At 39.1% G+C, this 18,081-nt stretch overlaps 1 protein-coding gene and 1 long non-coding RNA gene across 7 annotated transcripts in view; one reads left to right on the plus strand and one right to left on the minus strand.

Annotated features, from left to right (window-relative positions):
- Positions 1 to 871: 871 nt before the first annotated feature.
- LOC106074152 (otoferlin-like) overlaps positions 872 to 18,081 on the plus strand; it is a 181,065-nt gene continuing 163,855 nt past the window's right edge. For 5 of the 6 annotated variants that reach the window (XM_056030247.1, XM_056030253.1, XM_056030250.1 and 2 more), the window contains exon 1: positions 873 to 1,158. The gene's annotated coding sequence lies outside the window, so the exon portion shown is untranslated. Of the gene's footprint in view, positions 1,159 to 18,081 lie in introns of all 6 variants that reach the window. The other variant, XM_056030249.1, reaches the window with a different exon arrangement.
- The window catches only part of LOC129926419 (uncharacterized), a 40,016-nt gene continuing 32,303 nt past the window's right edge, over positions 10,369 to 18,081 (minus strand). The window contains exon 3 of the long non-coding RNA XR_008778077.1: positions 10,369 to 10,508. This is a non-coding gene — a long non-coding RNA (uncharacterized LOC129926419). The remainder of the gene's footprint in view (positions 10,509 to 18,081) is intronic.

Genomic DNA, 18,081 nt, shown 5'->3' on the forward strand with positions numbered 1-18,081 from the left:
CGCTCGAGCTATTTACAAGAGTCCACAGTACTCACGGCGCAAGGGGCTGGGATGCGAGCGCAATTTTTGCCGCAGCCGTTGGGGGCTAATGTTGAAAGATTCCAGCGCCCTTGACGTCATGCGGAATTCTTTTTTTTTCTTCTCACCAACCGTCCCCCCCGCAAAAACGCTGTCGTGCTTGGCTGGAAATGGTATATGTGTGTGTGTGTGCCTGTGGTTGTGGGGGGAAGGGGGGAGAAAGGAAAGTAAACTAGAAAAGGTTTGCCGATGGATGGTGGGGTAGGGGGGGGGCGGCCTTCTATTCGAGGCAATCGTAGTGTAATAAGACTGATGATTGGTAGGGAATTACTCCCCCCTGCCCCCCCCCCCTCCATCTACGGGGCGCGCTTGAATTCCATTTCCCTCCCGTTCTTCCTCCGCTTCGTGAATTGCGGACGAGTGAGCGGCCCTGTGTGATGACTCGTCTGTGAATAGTGACACGGAGAAAAAGTTAACGGCATGCACACGCACACACAAACACACACAAACACACACATATATATAGCGAGTAATGTCGCCCCCCCCCCCTTTTTTTTATTGTATTCATCTGCCACCCCCTCCCATCCATCTTTTTCATTAAATTCTTTTCAACGAAATAAAAACTTAAAACGGAACAAAAAGACTAAAAAAAAAAAAATAACATAAAAAAAGCAGGGACATTTTTAAAGTATGTTTATGTTTGTGCGTGTGTGTCTGTGTGTGTGAGAGAGAGAGTGACAGTGAGTGACTGTGACAGTGTCCATGGGCTGGACGTTCTGGTTTTTGTTGAAGAATTCCGAGAGAGAGAGAGAGAGAGAGAGAGAGAGAGAGGGGGAGAGAGGGAGAGAGATGAAAGTGGAACCTCTACTTATTCCCAACCGGCTGGAACAGTTCCACACAAATGTATTGATCCTGTGTTGTAGTTTCCCTTTTCTCTATTCAGCTTGTCACCTGTATTTTGAATTCATTTGTTTGCCTTTTTTTTTTAAATTGTGCTTCGAGTCTCTCCCTTTGGCAGAGCGGCAGCTTCCTTGTCCAAGAATCGTAGTTCACATCTTGGTATTTGCTTGTATTGGTCTGGGAGTTCAAACCAGGCAGGAATTTTGTTTTTCAAAATTGGATGTTAATTTCAAACCTAAGGTGAGCTGGAGTTGTCTAATAGGAATATTTTTACTTAGTTTTGAATATTATTATTTGCGCATAGATCAATGATGCTCCTAAATAGTTTCTCAAAATCTTGTTCTGTTCTGTTCTGTTCTGTTCGGTCACGATGTTTTGGTATTTTCACTTCAAAGAAAATTGTATACAGTAATTGTTAAAAATCAGAAACAGCTGTGTAGAATGTGTAGATATGTGATCGCTACTTAGATTACTCTGCGGGTTCCATAACCGGATGATTGTAACTAGGAAATCGCTATATTGGACGATAAGGTTTATTGTCTATCTGGTAGTGATGTCTTTGTGTCAATCTTTGAGTATAACGTCACTTCCTTGGCGTCATCAGTTTTTGGGATGCTTATAAAGAACTTATGGGATAGAGATTATCTTTAATTAAAATATGCATTCTACGATAGAGCATTGTCCTGAAAACTAGGTCCGAATGTGAACCCTGAAGGTGTCGGAGTTTGTCGAAATATAGTTACCTTGAATGTTGTTGAACATAGGAAATGCACATAGTTTATAAAGAAATATATAATTAATGACATTTTAACGAAAATTAATGAATGCAGTAACAGTGTTATGTGATAGGCCTTCATCCGAAGATGTTTGAGTATTTTGTACGGGTGTATTAAATGCGTTTAAACTAGGCTACTTATGAACAAGACCTTTAAAAACATTAAAAACTTTTTATTCACAATATTTTGAGATAAAGGTATTTATTATTAGCAACCAATGAGTTAACATCATACAAACCTTTTAAAAAAAACAACAACACACTATTCTTACGCTAATGAGACAATGGAAAGGTATGTACAATAAATAATCAATACTTAATCATTAATTATTGACTCTTTCTCATCATTAATAAATCACACCCATTTAACCAATTTAGAAATTCTACAATTTATAGCCTTATGACCAAATTTGTAACACTTAAGACATCTGATGCCTTGTCTTGCCTTTATTCTGTCACTAGCTTTAGGATGACGATATGATGTCTTTCTTGTATAACCCTGATGATCCCTTGATTCCAACAAGTAACTTCTAACCACTTTTCTTATTTTATATGTTAGGACAAATTTATAGAAGCTCTCTTTCTTCCCTTCGGCCGTTAGAGCATGGGACGGGTTGTCTGATTTGGAAAACTAAAACCAGCACTGTTTTGCATTCTGGATCTCTTACTTCTTAAAACTTGTTTCCTGTTTGGAACTCTGGGAATAGAGTAAAACTTGTTCCTCTTCCTTTAACCCTATCAGCCCCATTACTCCTGCGATTATTTCTATTTCTGTAATCTAGGTTATTACACATTCTCCATATGACATACCAGCAGGGCCGGATTTAAGTATCTGGAGGCCCAGGGACAGGATTTTTGTGGAGGCCCCTACAATGTTTCGAAATTTGAATAAAGATTCACTTCTGAACGAAAAAAAAAAATATCTAAAAGCGTGCTATATCTTAGAAGAAATAAATAGAGTTTATGTAAATTTAATCTCGCTTTCCTTTTTTATCAATATTTAATATGCATATTTTACTTTTAAAAGTGTATACTTTTTTAGTTTGTGGAGGGTTAGGCCACTGGTAGACGCACTGCCACTGCTGTATTTACTTATTCCGAGCATGCTACAAGCGTAAGCTTCTCAATCGCGGTATTTTTCCAGCTGTAAAAATGCGAAAAAAATAATGAAAAAAAAAAAAAACACCTAAAATTTTCTGACCCGTCGAAATTCGAAAATATTTTTCTCTTTTGTGGAGGTCCCTTTCTTGTGAAGGCCCCGGGACTGTAGCTCCGCCTGCCGTCCTTAGATCCGGCACAGTTTACCAGGAAAAGAACCTGATTAAAGGAGAATGTTTTAAGTCAATAGTTTAGTTAGGAAATAAGAAGATGTCTTCTGGAAAAGCTGAGTGCAGAGCCGTCGTTGCGCGCTTCGTCACACGGAGTGAAGATGGAGTGATGTAATTAAGTTTCCCACTTAAAAAACTTAGTCTGCTAACCATTCAAAAGGAATTAGTGTCAGTGTCCACTTGTTAAAATTAGTGAATGAACATAAGCTCATGTCGGGCTAGCGCAGCATGTTCTATTTATAGAATTTTAAATTCCATTTATAGAAATTGCACACTCTGCAAACGCTAAGCGATTCAAACCATTTCTAAAAATAGTTTTTTGTTTTCCCATCCAATCTATTTTTAGCTGGCTGTTAAGGAGAGTTGCTACTGTGGTTGCGTTGTATGTCCGTCTGTCGCGTTCATAGACAAAAAGTGCTATTGAACACCCGGCTTTAGTGTATATATTATTATGCTCAAAACTGATACTACGATCTTCTTAGCTTATTTTTGTTTGATTAATAGTGGGGTAATCAAATGTATGATTAAACAGTAGTTAGTTTTTAAAAAAACATACAAGGGAGGCGATTCAAGATACTGCCCTACCTCGGCACAGTAAATACTGACTAAAAATAAATTAAAACAAAGACGTGCTCCTAGCGTTCCCAATACTCTATAGTCTAATCTCTGTTGTGGATCAAAGTAAAGGTTACGTATCTGGGAGGTACTCTATAGTCTAATCTCTTCTGTAGACCAGGGTAAAGGTTACGTATCTGGGAGGTACTCTATAGTCTAATCTCTTCTGTAGACCAGGGTAAAGGTTACGTATCTGGGAGGTACTCTATAGTCTAATCTCTGCCGTAAACCAGGGTAAAGGTTACGTATCTGGGAGGTTTCCATGCTCAAGTCAGGTTTCGAGCTCAATCTCCCTTTGCAGGTAGTTATGTGGTTTTTGTACTCAGCCAAACATTACAGTTTTATTCAACATACCACCTAGCTTGGCTACTGTCATTTTTTGTTTGTTTTTTAAACTCACGCAAAAATGTTCAGCATCATTGACTTTTGAAGTGGCTCTATCGACTCACTCATTTCACATGAAAGCGAGCATGTTAATTTAATAATAGTAATACAGTAATTTCTATATTAAGTATAGTAAAATCTTCGACATTTTTCCATTTTCTGATTAAAAGTACTACATCTCCGTAGAGCTCCGAACAGGTAGTGATCTTCTGAGTGGGATGACTGGAGACTGGGTTTATGGTTGCGCAACCGATGTCAGAGGTTTCGTAATATTCTAGAATCAGATTTTTCTGTACAGCGTTGCTCGCAGCTTTTGTCTGTTCTCTGAGTCTGAGCAAAGGAAGAGCCCATCGGGCAGACCAAAAAGAAAAGTTTCACTGATAACCGCCGTCCAAGAATGAATTGCAAGAGTTACGAAGATCACGGATGTGTGGTTGCAAGAGTTACGAAGATCACAGATGTGTGGTTGCAAGAGTTACGAAGATCACGGATGTGGGGTTGCAAGAGTTACGAAGATCACGAATGTGTGGTTGCAAGAGTTACGAAGATCACGGATGTGTTGTTGCAAGAGTTACGAATATCACGGATGTGGGGTTGCAAGAGTTACGAAGATCACGGATGTGGGGTTGCAAGAGTTACGAAGATCACAGATGTGTGGTTGCAAGAGTTACGAAGATCACGGATGTGGGGTTGCAAGAGTTACGAAGATCACAGATGTGTGGTTGCAAGAGTTACGAAGATCATGGATGTGTTGTTGCAAGAGTTACGAAGATCACGGATGTGGGGTTGCAAGAGTTACGAAGATCACAGATGTGTGGTTGCAAGAGTTACGAAGATCACAGATGTGTGGTTGCAAGAGTTACGAATATCACGGATGTGGGGTTGCAAGAGTTACGAATATCACGGATGTGGGGTTGCAAGAGTTACGAATATCACGGATGTGGGGTTGCAAGAGTTACGAAGAGCACGGATGTGTGGTTGCAAGAGTTACGAAGATCACGGATGTGTGGTTGCAAGAGTTACGAAGATCACGGATGTGTGGTTGCAAGAGTTACGAATATCACGGATATGTGGTTGCAAGAGTTACGAATATCACGGATGTGGGGTTGCAAGAGTTACGAATATCACGGATGTGGGGTTGCAAGAGTTACGAATATCACGGATGTGGGGTTGCAAGAGTTACGAATATCACGGATGTGGGGTTGCAAGAGTTACGAAGATCACGGATGTGGGGTTGCAAGAGTTACGAAGATCACGGATGTGTGGTTGCAAGAGTTACGAAGATCACGGATGTGGGGTTGCAAGAGTTACGAATATCACGGATGTGGGGTTGCAAGAGTTACGAATATCACAGATGTGGGGTTGCAAGAGTTACGAAGATCACGGATGTGTGGTTGCAAGAGTTACGAAGATCACGGATGTGGTGTTACAAGAGTTACGAAGATCACGGATGTGGGGTTGCAAGAGTTACGAAGATCACGGATGTGGGGTTGCAAGAGTTACGAATATCACGGATGTGTGGTTGCAAGAGTTACGAATATCACGGATGTGTGTTTGCAAGAGTTACGAAGATCACGGATGTGGGGTTGCAAGAGTTACGAATATCACGGATGTGGGGTTGCAAGAGTTACGAAGATCACGGATGTGTGGTTGCAAGAGTTACGAAGATCACGGATGTGGTGTTACAAGAGTTACGAAGATCACGGATGTGGGGTTGCAAGAGTTACGAATATCACGGATGTGGGGTTGCAAGAGTTACGAATATCACGGATGTGTGGTTGCAAGAGTTACGAAGATCACGGATGTGTGGTTGCAAGAGTTACGAATATCACGGATGTGTGGTTGCAAGAGTTACGAATATCACGGATGTGGGGTTGCAAGAGTTACGAATATCACGGATGTGGGGTTGCAAGAGTTACGAATATCACGGATGTGGGGTTGCAAGAGTTACGAAGATCACGGATGTGGGGTTGCAAGAGTTACGAAGATCACGGATGTGTGGTTGCAAGAGTTACGAAGATCACGGATGTGGTGTTACAAGAGTTACGAAGATCACGGATGTGGGGTTGCAAGAGTTACGAATATCACGGATGTGGGGTTGCAAGAGTTACGAATATCACGGATGTGTGGTTGCAAGAGTTACGAAGATCACGGATGTGTGGTTGCAAGAGTTACGAAGATCACGGATGTGGGGTTGCAAGAGTTACGAATATCACGGATGTGTGGTTGCAAGAGTTACGAAGATCACGGATGTGTGGTTGCAAGAGTTACGAAGATCACGGATGTGGTGTTACAAGAGTTACGAAGATCACGGATGTGGGGTTGCAAGAGTTACGAATATCACGGATGTGGGGTTGCAAGAGTTACGAATATCACGGATGTGTGGTTGCAAGAGTTACGAAGATCACGGATGTGTGGTTGCAAGAGTTACGAAGATCACGGATGTGTGGTTGCAAGAGTTACGAAGATCACGGATGTGGGGTTGCAAGAGTTACGAAGATCACAGATGTGTGGTTGCAAGAGTTACGAAGATCACGGATGTGGGGTTGCAAGAGTTACGAAGATCACGGATGTGGGGTTGCAAGAGTTACAAATATCACGGATGTGTGGTTGCAAGAGTTACGAAGATGCGACTTGTAGGATTATTTTTTTTTTCAAATGGTCAACAAAATAGCAGATCCAAAATATAAGAAGTTTCTCTGGTAGATGAATTACAAACATGGCTGCAGATTATATTGATACTTCCGGTAAATGACGTCGTTATGCAGACTCGATGTGTAGTTTTGGGATGAGCCTCAGGGGGAGACAACCAATCATCTTAACTTTTCCGCGCTTCTTGCCCAGGACACGTAAAAACCTAACAAGAAAAAAACATTAAAAACAATAGTTTAAAAAAAAATACAATACCTGGCGTATACATCTTATAGAGTCTAGAGCGATTTTTTTGCTCTTAAAAACTAATAAATGCTAGATTAAAAAATAAAATACCCATCCCCGAGAAAAAACCGTGGTTAAGTCAATGTATAAACCACCCCTTCCAACCTTAGATATCGTGCCGGAGGCCCAGACTAGGCCTCTATAATATAATTTATAATATTTTTAATGATTAATGTATTAAACTCTTTAACGAACAGAGCCAATATGCAGAAATACCAAAAGCCATCTGCTCAAGAAAATTATTATCTAGTCATGGAACTGATCTAGTCCTCTAGCCAAATCAAATCTTTCTATCTCTACTTTGAAAATTTATAACGGTCGATCTAGAGTTTTTTCAGTGTGGCCACGAGCTAATAATCCTTTTCCTAACGATATATATCTACAATCAAATAGCGTGAATGTTCCCGGTTTTGCCCACTACGAATGTGTGACTGGAATAGAGGCATTGTAAAGTTCTGTTAGCTGTTTGTGTTAGCTGTTTATGTAAGCTGTTTATATTAGCTGTTTATGTTAGCTGTTTATGTTAGCTGTCTATGTTAGCTGTTTATGTTAGTTGCTTATGTCAGCTGTTTATGTTAGCTGTTTATATCAGCTGTTTATGTTAGCTGTTTATGTTAGCTGTTTATGTTGGCTGTTTGTGTTAGCTGTTTGTGTTAGCTGTTTGTGTTAGCTGTTTATGTTGGCTGTTTATGTTAGCTGTTTAAGTTGGCTGTTTGTGTTAGTTGCTTATGTCAGCTGTTTATATTAGCTGTTTATGTTAGCTGTTTATGTTGGCTGTTTGTGTTAGCTGCTTATGTCAGCTGTTTATGTTAGCTGTTTATGTTAGCTGTTTATGTTAGCTGCTTATGTCAGCTGTTTATGTTAGCTGTTTGTTTGTGTTAGCTGTTTATGTTGGCTGTTTGTGTTAGCCGCTTATGTCAGCTGTTTATGTTAGCTGTTTATGTTAGCTGTTTATGTTGGCTGTTTGTGTTAGCCGCTTATGTCAGCTGTTTATGTTAGCTGTTTATGTTAGCTGTTTATGTTGGCTGTTTGTGTTAGCTGCTTATGTCAGCTGTTTATGTTAGCTGTTTTTGTTAGCTGTTTGCTTGTGTTAGCTGTTTATGTTAGCTGTTTATGTTAGCTGCTTATGTTAGCTGTTTGTGTTAGCTGTTTATGTTAGCTGTTTATGTTAGCTGTTTATTTTACTTTCGACTATTTCAGACAATTATTTTTAATCACGTGACCTCCAGTCTTTTATTCACAAATTGATTTCACGTAACAACTAGACTGACGTGATTTACAAGTATGTCTGAATGTGGTGAGATTCAGCCATAATTATTTCTGGAAAAAAAATGTTTAAAAAAAATAATCCATTAGTTCCTCAGAGTCTACAAGAAAACTTAATTAAGCCGCCTGGATGTTGTCGTGGTAATTAACAAAGGTCGAAGACATACTCAGCAGCAGGTTGACAACAAGTAGGTCTGATTAAATTTTAATGGCTCATCTACCATCGAGTTTACTAGAGTATATATGATGCTCACTCTTTAAGAGAGAGAGAGAGAGAGAAAGGCGTTATATCTATTTTATAACGGAAAAAAAAAGTGGATCGTGCGGGGTAAGGGGTGGATAAACGAATTAAACGTTGATTAGACAGTTTACTAGAGGCGCGATGGCTGAGTGGTAAAGCGCTTGTCTTACGAACCGGGGGTCCCGTATTTGAATCCTGGTGAATGCTAGGCGAATGCGATATTTAGGGTACCTGTGAGTTCACCCAGCTCTACTGGGTACCTAATATTAGTAAAGGCTGTTGGTCGTTGAGATGGTCATATGACACCCTCGTTAACATTGGGCTAAAAAAAAGATGATTTTTTTACATAAACATCATCAGCCCGATAGATCGTAAGGTCTGAAAGAGGAACTATACTTACAGGCAGTTTATTGGTGAATCTTTAAATTTACATATTTAAGCCTTAGATGATGTTTTGAATCTCAAAGAATGTTGGACGTAAAACCTGTTCTAACTGTTTTGAATATGTTTTCAACCAATGCCGCTTGGTAGGCGTTCTGAATGCGTCACGAAGGTCCAGAGTTCAAACCACCGCTTCCAATCTCAGCCTAAGCTTCCTTGATATAATTATCTTCATTTATGGAAACTGGTGGGAGGCGTGCTGGTCGAGTTGTAAAGCGCTTGGCTGCCGAACCGGAGGGTCCCGGGTTCGACCCTGATGAAGACTGGGCTTTTTAATTTCGGGATCCTTAGAGAGCCTCTGAGTCTACCCAGCTCTAATGGGTACTTGATATTAGTTGGGGAAAAGTAAAGGCGGTTGGTCGTTGTGTTGGCAACATGACACCCTTTATAACATCTGCCCAATAGACTGCATGGTCTGAAAGGGGAAGCTACTTTACTATGGAAACTGATAAAACATGGAATACACTGACATGCAATAAGTAAGCGGGATATTGTCTTCCAGGCCAGACTATTATGTTGAACTTTTTATGTAAGGTCAGGCTATAAATAGAATATTCTATCGCTTTCATTGGTCAATCGACGTCGTTGGCGTCACGTGGTTACATTGGCATTTTTAGACAACAACAGCAGCTCTATTGTTTAGGTGTGTTATGTCTTATGTTCTGTCTATGTTATGACTTTTTTATGTCTATGCTGTGTATGTGTATATCTTTGTTAAGTCCATGTCTAATACCGAAGTAAAAATAATTTTTATAAGTCAGACGGAACTTTGGGACAACAATTATAAGCCCAGACAATGTATTCAGTGGACAAAAGCTAGTTTTAAACAGTTAGAGAGACAGACAGATGGATAGACAGACACAGTGGCGTAGCAAAATATCTGTGGGCCCGGGTTCAAGAATATCTTCGTGGGCCCGGGTTCAACTCCCCCAAATAAGACAAATGTTGTGTATGACAGAACAATTGAGTCATCTGAATGTATGGGTATATTAACCAAAAGACATTCCAATACTTTCTGCTTTACGTAGATCTTGCTGCTCATTCACCACACAACGCTGACTGCGCTGACAATTTTGTACTTGACAATTAGCTGAACAATGTTATCGAATGTTTCTTATTTACCTCTAAGTACTGTAGTTTCAGGAGGCACTGAGGCTGAGCGGTAAAGCACTTGGCTTCCGTACCGGGGTCCCGGGTTCGAATCCTGGTGAAGACTGGTATTTTTAATTCGGGATCTTCGGGCGCCTCTAAGTCCACCTAGCTCTAATAGATACCTGACATTAGTTGGGGAAAAGAAAAGTCGGTTGGTCGTTGTGCTGACCACATGACACCCTCGTTAACCGTATACCTTTACATCATCTGCCCTATAGACCGCAAGGTCTGAAAGGGGAACTTTACTTTTTTACTTTTACTGTTGCTTCCAGACGTTCTTTTTTCTTTAGAGAAACAACAATTTATTTGTGTTTAGGACATCAAAATGAATTAATCTCATTTGCTGTTAGAACATCATTCCTTGATGACCATCTTTTGGGGCAAAAGTATTTGAGTGTCCTTTAAATTATGCTGTCACTGTTGGAATTCTAGACGTGCCCATCTTGAGATGCTGTGAACAAAAAAAAAAAATACCAAGTCATAGAAATCTGCAACGTCTTCAACACAGCTGACGGAATCGTTTAAGATCAAGTTTAAATCGTAGTTAGAACAGTGAACATAATGCGAGAGCGGCTTCTTTTGATAAAGCAATAACCGAAGACCATTGTAGGCTTTACTATCCGCATATATTATAAGCATTAGCATAGCTTTAGCCTGGCAGTTTATTTAAAGATAATTGGGGATTATTCATTACTTTGAGCATTTGTTCAGCCAATTCTGCATACGTCTGGTTCTCATAAATACGAAATCCTAGAAATAACCCCCTAATTGCTTTTTTTTTTCGGGTATTCCTTCCAAATACTAATTATTGGTCAGAGAAAGACTCTAAATGAACCTATACATTACTCTATCTTATAGATCTTTGTTATAAACCTGCTCCCCAATTTGGTTTCGCCATTCATTGTAACAGAACAAACATATTCAACTTCATCAATACATATGAAACATACTATGATGTTTCGTTTACTTGTTAAATATTAATATTTTTTTTATTTATTTAGATTTCATTTCCTTCTTTTTAAAACTATTTTCTAATGATTACATAACACAGAAGACAACAAAACAATGTGACAAAGACTTCCGAGGACGCTGTGGTCCAAATTGAGTTTTGTACACTATCGTAGAGCCTCTACTTCATTGGCTCGGATACACAAGTTTAGGCAGCCGCAACTGTTGAGACAATTTGTTACTCATCTAACACTGTAGAAAGTCACTTAAGATCGCAGACTCAATTTTTTTTAAAAGGAAACCTCAGCATTTGCGCTATTCAATTTTAGCCTTGTCATCATAGGAATCCTTGGGCCTTAGGCCTCTTTTCTTTGCCTCTTTTTTGGACTTTATATGCCTCTTTTTGGGCCCTCCTGCCTCTTTTGTGGGCTTTAAAAAAAAAAAATTATTATTATTATTTTTATTTATAAGTTCTCACATTTCGCAAATATTAAATTATAAAGAATAAAAAAAAATATTTGAAATATGATTACCCTATACTTAATTAGTAAATAAAATAGTGAATCTAACATCAATAGTAGGTAGAAAGTTCAAGATCAAAGAAAACTAACAAAACTTGATCTGTCTTGTGAAGATTAGTCTCCGGACTTCGTTGACCGTTGGTGAAGTTTGGATCAATGTGTTGAATATCTGATTTAATTAATATTTTAAATGTTCCACTTCAGAGGTTGTGGTCTATAGGGTAAAGGTCAAGTGTTTCTGTGGCTTACGGTTAACGAGGGTTTCAATACACATACGAATGTATAGGAACTCTCCTTACACTATTATCTACAAGGAAAACAAACCTCATAATATGCTGGTACCATTAGAGCGTTGCTATAAAACATTTTAAATACAGAAAAGAAAAGAAACAGATTGAGCTTTCAGAAAATTGAATAATCAGCAGCTGTGTCGAAATTTTAATCCGTGAACATCAGGATTTTCATCCGTAAGTTCTCACGTGAGCCCCAACTAGTCAAGAGTCATGGGCCCAAGTACAATGAACCCCCTTGCGCAATCGTTGCTACGCCACAGGCTGTGGGCCCCTAATGGTCGTGGGCCCGGGTTTACTGAACCCTCTCGCGCAATGGATGCTACGCCACTGGATAGACAGATTTATAGTTGAATGGATATAGATAGTTAGATAGATAGATAGATAGATAGATAGATAGATAGATAGATAGATAGATTCAGAGCCATTAAGTCTTCCATTCCAAACTCTCTAATCTAAATTGTGTAAAAAAGAATTTCCTTTACCATTAAGATGAACATAAAGATAAACATTTATCATCTGGAAATAAGAAGCCCAACTCCCACGTATTAAAATGATTTATTAAAAAAAAACTATTTCCAACCGATGACGCCAGAGACCTACAGACATAGTCGCAAAAATCGATATTTTACATTTAGTTTTCAAAAGGCATCATCCGTAGATTCTAGTTGCATAACCAAGTCAGAGTTCAATGTAAATATTTTTTTTTCTTTAACTGCTTTTAAGTCAGAAATAACTTCAGAAATGTTTAGTTATAGGGTGCACATGTCATCTGCTCTAAGATTCTAGGTCAGTTAGCTCTGACCATTGTCCTGTTCTGTTGACGCCCTCAAAATTTGCTATTGTTTTATTTCATAATGCAATTTCTAACGTTGATAGCGAATTTTCGGTAGTCGTAAAAATCTATCTACAATTATGGTAAAAAAAATAATCGTTCTATAATTATGTATTATTGCTATTGTTAAAAATATAGAATTCTAAAAAATATTTCATTAACACTTTCCTTGCATTTTAAACATGAGGCTAATTAGAATTAATGACATTTACAAAACAAAATTGAGGGTTTCTTAGAGTAGCCTGGTCATTCCGAATGTGCGCTGGACTTCCGTTCGGTCATCTCGATGGTCCAAGGTTCGTATTATACCAAACCCGAGGGCATTTCCTGTTCTCCTGCGGGAGGTTTGGACTAGGAAGTAGATTTTCTTCAACTCTGAAGGAACATCCGAAACATGTAAAACATTTTACAAACATTTTACAAACATTTTACAAACATTTTACAGATTTGAAATATCTCTCACTCTTTCTCTCTCTCTCTTTCTCTCTCTCTCCTTCTTTCTCTCTTTCTCTTCCTCTCTCTCTATCCCTCTCTCTATCTCTCCCTCTCCATCTCTCCCCCCCTCTCTCTCTCTCGCGTGTGGAAAGCGTCGAAAGTCAACCGTGAAATTGCTTCACATAACAATAACTAAAACTTTCTGAAGAGTTCAAACTTTTTTTTTAGCGCTGGTTTTCAAGTTTTGTTGCTGTCTTTAACAGAACCGGAAGTGAAAATGACCGTTACTAACGCTAATGGCTACACAAATTCAGGACAAATAAATGATATCGGAAACAAAAATGTTTGAAAATAAAGATGAAGAAACGAAATAAAACTGTTTAAAATGTGGACGAAGAAACGAAACAAAATTGTTTTTAAAAATTAAGAAAACGAAACGAAGCAAAACTATTTAAAATATGGACGAAGAAACGAAAAAAAAATGTTTTTAAGAATTAGGAAAAAGAAACGAAACAAAACTCTCTGTCCGTCTTTCTTTAAAATACGTCTGAAAGTCCAAAACAAAACGGATTAAAAATTAAGACCGAAGCAAATAAATAAAAATTATTTAGAATAATAACAGCCAAAATTAATTTAAAAATAAATTTGTCTTCTTTCAAATAATAATTACTGAAAAACTAAAAATCAAAAACATTTTTTTTAGCTTTAGTTTCTATTTTTCGGCTCTTCTCTTTCGTTGTTTTTGTTTTTCTAGCTCTCTTTTTGTTTTGGTCAAGTTTCCAGTTTGTTATATCCGTCTCACAGACCTATACTATGGCTTCTGTCAATGGATGCGCCCTGATGAATCACTGGTTTCGAATTTTTTTCAAGAGTTCGGGCCGAAACTGGAGTGGCTAAGCAAGCCGATTCTTGAGCGGTAAAATTGGCCACAGTTCGTGCATGTGAATGTACCTTTTTTAGGCTTTCAAACTCTTTTGTCTGGAGCGGCTTCATTCCCTTTTCTCTCCGCGATGTTTGTACTGGAACGGACAGTCTCTCCATGCTGTCCAATCTTATCTTATCTTATCTTATTTTATAAAATACAGACGTCACTTCAAAAAAGAAGATGATTACGTCCTACGCGTGTTCCTAGGCCAATCTAGTCATGCATGTTAACCAATCACTAGATCTTTGGCGATTTCCTTCGATACACTTTCATTGATGCCTGTAGACCTTAAATCTCGAATTCAGACATCTCTGTAAGCTAGAGCCGCTAGACCTATATATGTTTTATCATACACGTAGTTCTGTTTTTGTCTTGATTCCGTTTCGATTTCCCATTTAATTGATGACAATGAAACAAATGCTTTTAAACAAAGTTTTTTTTTTTTGTTTTGTTTTGTTGTAAAGATTATCTTAGACAATACAATGTATATCGTAAACCATATCCCGGTTACAAACAACACAATAGTAATGGAACAACATATTATAGTATTGTTATAACTTGAACATGCACTCCACCATCCAAGATAGTGCAGAAAGAAGGTGCACACTATCAGTGACTAGACAGGAAGGATGTTGTTCTACATGTATTTGTGATGTCCTGTAAATAATGTAATAACTGAAGGGAGGCAAACTCAACGAGACATAGATGTTTATTTACAGGACATCACAAATACAGGTAGAACAACATGTCTTGAGCACAGCATCTTTACATCAGCTCTCCACTTGGGCGGACATCGTTCCCTCTCTCCAATAATGTCAACATATTTCCTGTCTAGTCACTGATAGTGCGCACCTTCTTTCTGCACTATCTTGGATGGCGGTGTGCATGGCTAGGTTATAACAGTATATATTGTAATGGCGTAATAGTAAGACGCGTATTTGCTTTAATACAATTGGGTTTTTCCCTTTGACGCGACAGTACATTCAAAAGTTAAAACGGAAATAGGTTAGAAACGATTAACGGAGGTGACAATGAGACAGCTTGTAGTAAATAGACTCTGGAGATGACGTAGACTGTGTCCTTATTTTCTAGAATAAATTGTATTATTTAAAATGATGAAAATAATAGCGTGTACAATGAATGAGAATTGTGCCAGCTCACATCCCAATTACAAGATAAAGGACACCTATTGTAAGTTATCTCGACATGACCAGCGCATAATTTTTCGACTCCGAACCGGACACAACAGAATGAGACAACATATGTTCCGGTAGCTTAAAGTCGGGACAAGCGAAACCTGCCTTCGTGGAGCATCACGAGAGAATGCTGACCATGTCCTTCAAAGCTGCATACTATATCAAGAGGCCAGAACAAGACTCTGGTCCCAAAACCCTCCTATAGAAAAAAAAACTATACGGAGAACTGCCTGATCTGGACACCACTGCAAGGCTCATCTCAGATATAGGATTACTGATCTGAACTGCCTGATCTGGACACCACTGCAAGGCTCATCTCAGATATAGGATTACTGATCTGAACTGCCTGATCTGGACACCACTGCAAGGCTCATCTCAGATATAGGATTACTGATCTGAACTGCCTGATCTGGACACCACTGCAAGGCTCATCTCAGATATAGGATTACTGATCTGAACTGCCTGATCTGGACACCACTGCAAGGCTCATCTCAGATATAGGATTACTGATCTGAACTGCCTGATCTGGACACCACTGCAAGGCTCATCTCAGATATAGGATTACTGATCTGAACTGCCTGATCTGGACACCACTGCAAGGCTCATCTCAGATATAGGATTACTGATCTGAACTGCCTGATCTGGACACCACTGCAAGGCTCATCTCAGATATAGGATTACTGATCTGAACTGCCTGATCTGGACACCACTGCAAGGCTCATCTCAGATATAGGATTACTGATCTGAACTGCCTGATCTGGACACCACTGCAAGGCTCATCTCAGATATAGGATTACTGATCTGAACTGCCTGATCTGGACACCACTGCAAGGCTCATCTCAGATATAGGATTACTGATCTGAACCCTCCGACATGCAAAATGAGAACGACAAAGAAGAGAAGAAGATCTACGAACTCGCGAACATTATCTACATGAAATCTACATGAAATATACACTCACCTAGACTAACAACCAGGCAACAGAACATACCATCACTTCTTATCTTTGCGTCTTCACTGGCTACATAGATCTCCATTCTAGTCTGCTGGGGTATGTCACCCCTCCGTCTATTACATTGATTAGTTACAGATGTCCCGATGAAATGACGTTACCACTTTCATTATTATTTATTTCATTTATTTGTTTTGAGCTTAGAGTTTAGACGAGAGAGTTGAGCTTTTTTTTTTAAATTCGTCTTATTATTTTTATTATTTTTTTATGTATTCCATTTGGATCAATTTGTTTCCCTGTAGGAAGGGAGCTCATCTACACTCAGAGGGATCTTAGAATAATGTTGGAGTCTATTATCTGTAACACCATGGGTGTCCCTGGAGGGGTTACTCTGAGACAGGGGGAAAACGGGGATATGTGTGGATGTCTTCTGCTTGATAGTGTGTGGTTGTGGGTGTGTTAATAGGTTTTGTTGTTTCGACAATTGTTTATTTCGATGTCTAGTTTATTCCTGTGGATTCATGTGAATGATTGTGGATTCATGTGAATGATTGTGGATTCATGTGAATGATTGTGAATTCATGTGGATGCTTGTGGACTCATGTGGATGCTTGTGGACTCATGTGGGTGCTTGTGTATTCATGTGTATTCATGTGGATGCTTGTGGACTCATGTGGATGCTTGCGGATTCATGTGGGTGCTTGTGTATTCATGTGAATGCTTGTGTATTCATGTGGGTGCTTGTGTATTCATGTGGATTCATGTGGATGCTTGCGGACTCATGTGGGTGCTTGTGTATTCACGTGTATTCATGTCGATGCTTGTGGACTCATGTGGATGCTTGCGGATTCATGTGGGTGCTTGTGTATTCATGTGAATGCTTGTGTATTCATGTGGGTGCTTGTGTATTCATGTGGATGCTTGCGGATTCATGTGGATGCTTGTGTATTCATGTGGATGCTTGTGGATTTCATGTGGATGCTTGTGTATTCATGTGGATGCTTGTGGATTCATGTGGATGCTTGTGTATTCATGTGGATGCTTGCGGATTCATGTGGATGCTTGTGTATTCATGTGTATTCATGTGAATGCTTGTGGACTCATGTGGGTGATTGTGGACTCATGTGGGTGCTTGCGGATTCATGTGGATGCTTCTGTATTCATGTGTACTCATGTGAATGCTTGTGGACTCATGTGGGTGCTTTTAACTCATGTGGGTGCTTGTGTATTCATGTGAATGCTTGTGGACTCATGTGGATGCTTGTGTATTCATGTGGATGCTTGCGGATTCATGTGGGTGTTTGCGGATTCATGTGGGTGCTTGATCCGAGATTAGATGTCGGAGAAATAACGTGTACAAACCTTTAACCAGACAGACAGACAGACAGAGTGAATTGATATAAGCTTTGTAAAAACAACAACACCAGTAATTGCGTTCCTACTTTGTGTAAAACCAAAATGTGACCTTCTCTTCCACACAGTTTTGGCATTTCCATACAGAGTTACGTCATAGATGAAATAGGAGACAGGAAGGAAGGGGGGAAACAAGATGGACGTCAGAAAGGAAATAAAGTCATAGCACTAAATTCACTACAAAAATTTGTCTCATGGGTATTAGTTCTGGTACCGAAGATTTTAATGTTTTCACTTACAAAAATATTAAGAAAGAAAACGAAAGGTTAAAGGTTAGGGTTGAGGGGGGGGGGGACTAACAAATAGTCAAAAGTTAGAAAAAAATAGTAGGGCAAATACATGTTGGGGCAATCAAAAGGAAAAAAAAAGGAAGTTAGGGCAACAATGTTGGGGCAATCAACAACAACAACAACATAAAAAACACACTGTTATTCAATGGATACCAGCACATATAAAACTAGAAGGAAATGAGAAAGATGACACACTCGCTAAGTGCGGTAGAGCAAACA

Source organism: Biomphalaria glabrata, chromosome 5, assembly GCF_947242115.1.
Source record: "Biomphalaria glabrata chromosome 5, xgBioGlab47.1, whole genome shotgun sequence".
Classification (NCBI taxonomy): domain Eukaryota; kingdom Metazoa; phylum Mollusca; class Gastropoda; family Planorbidae; genus Biomphalaria; species Biomphalaria glabrata.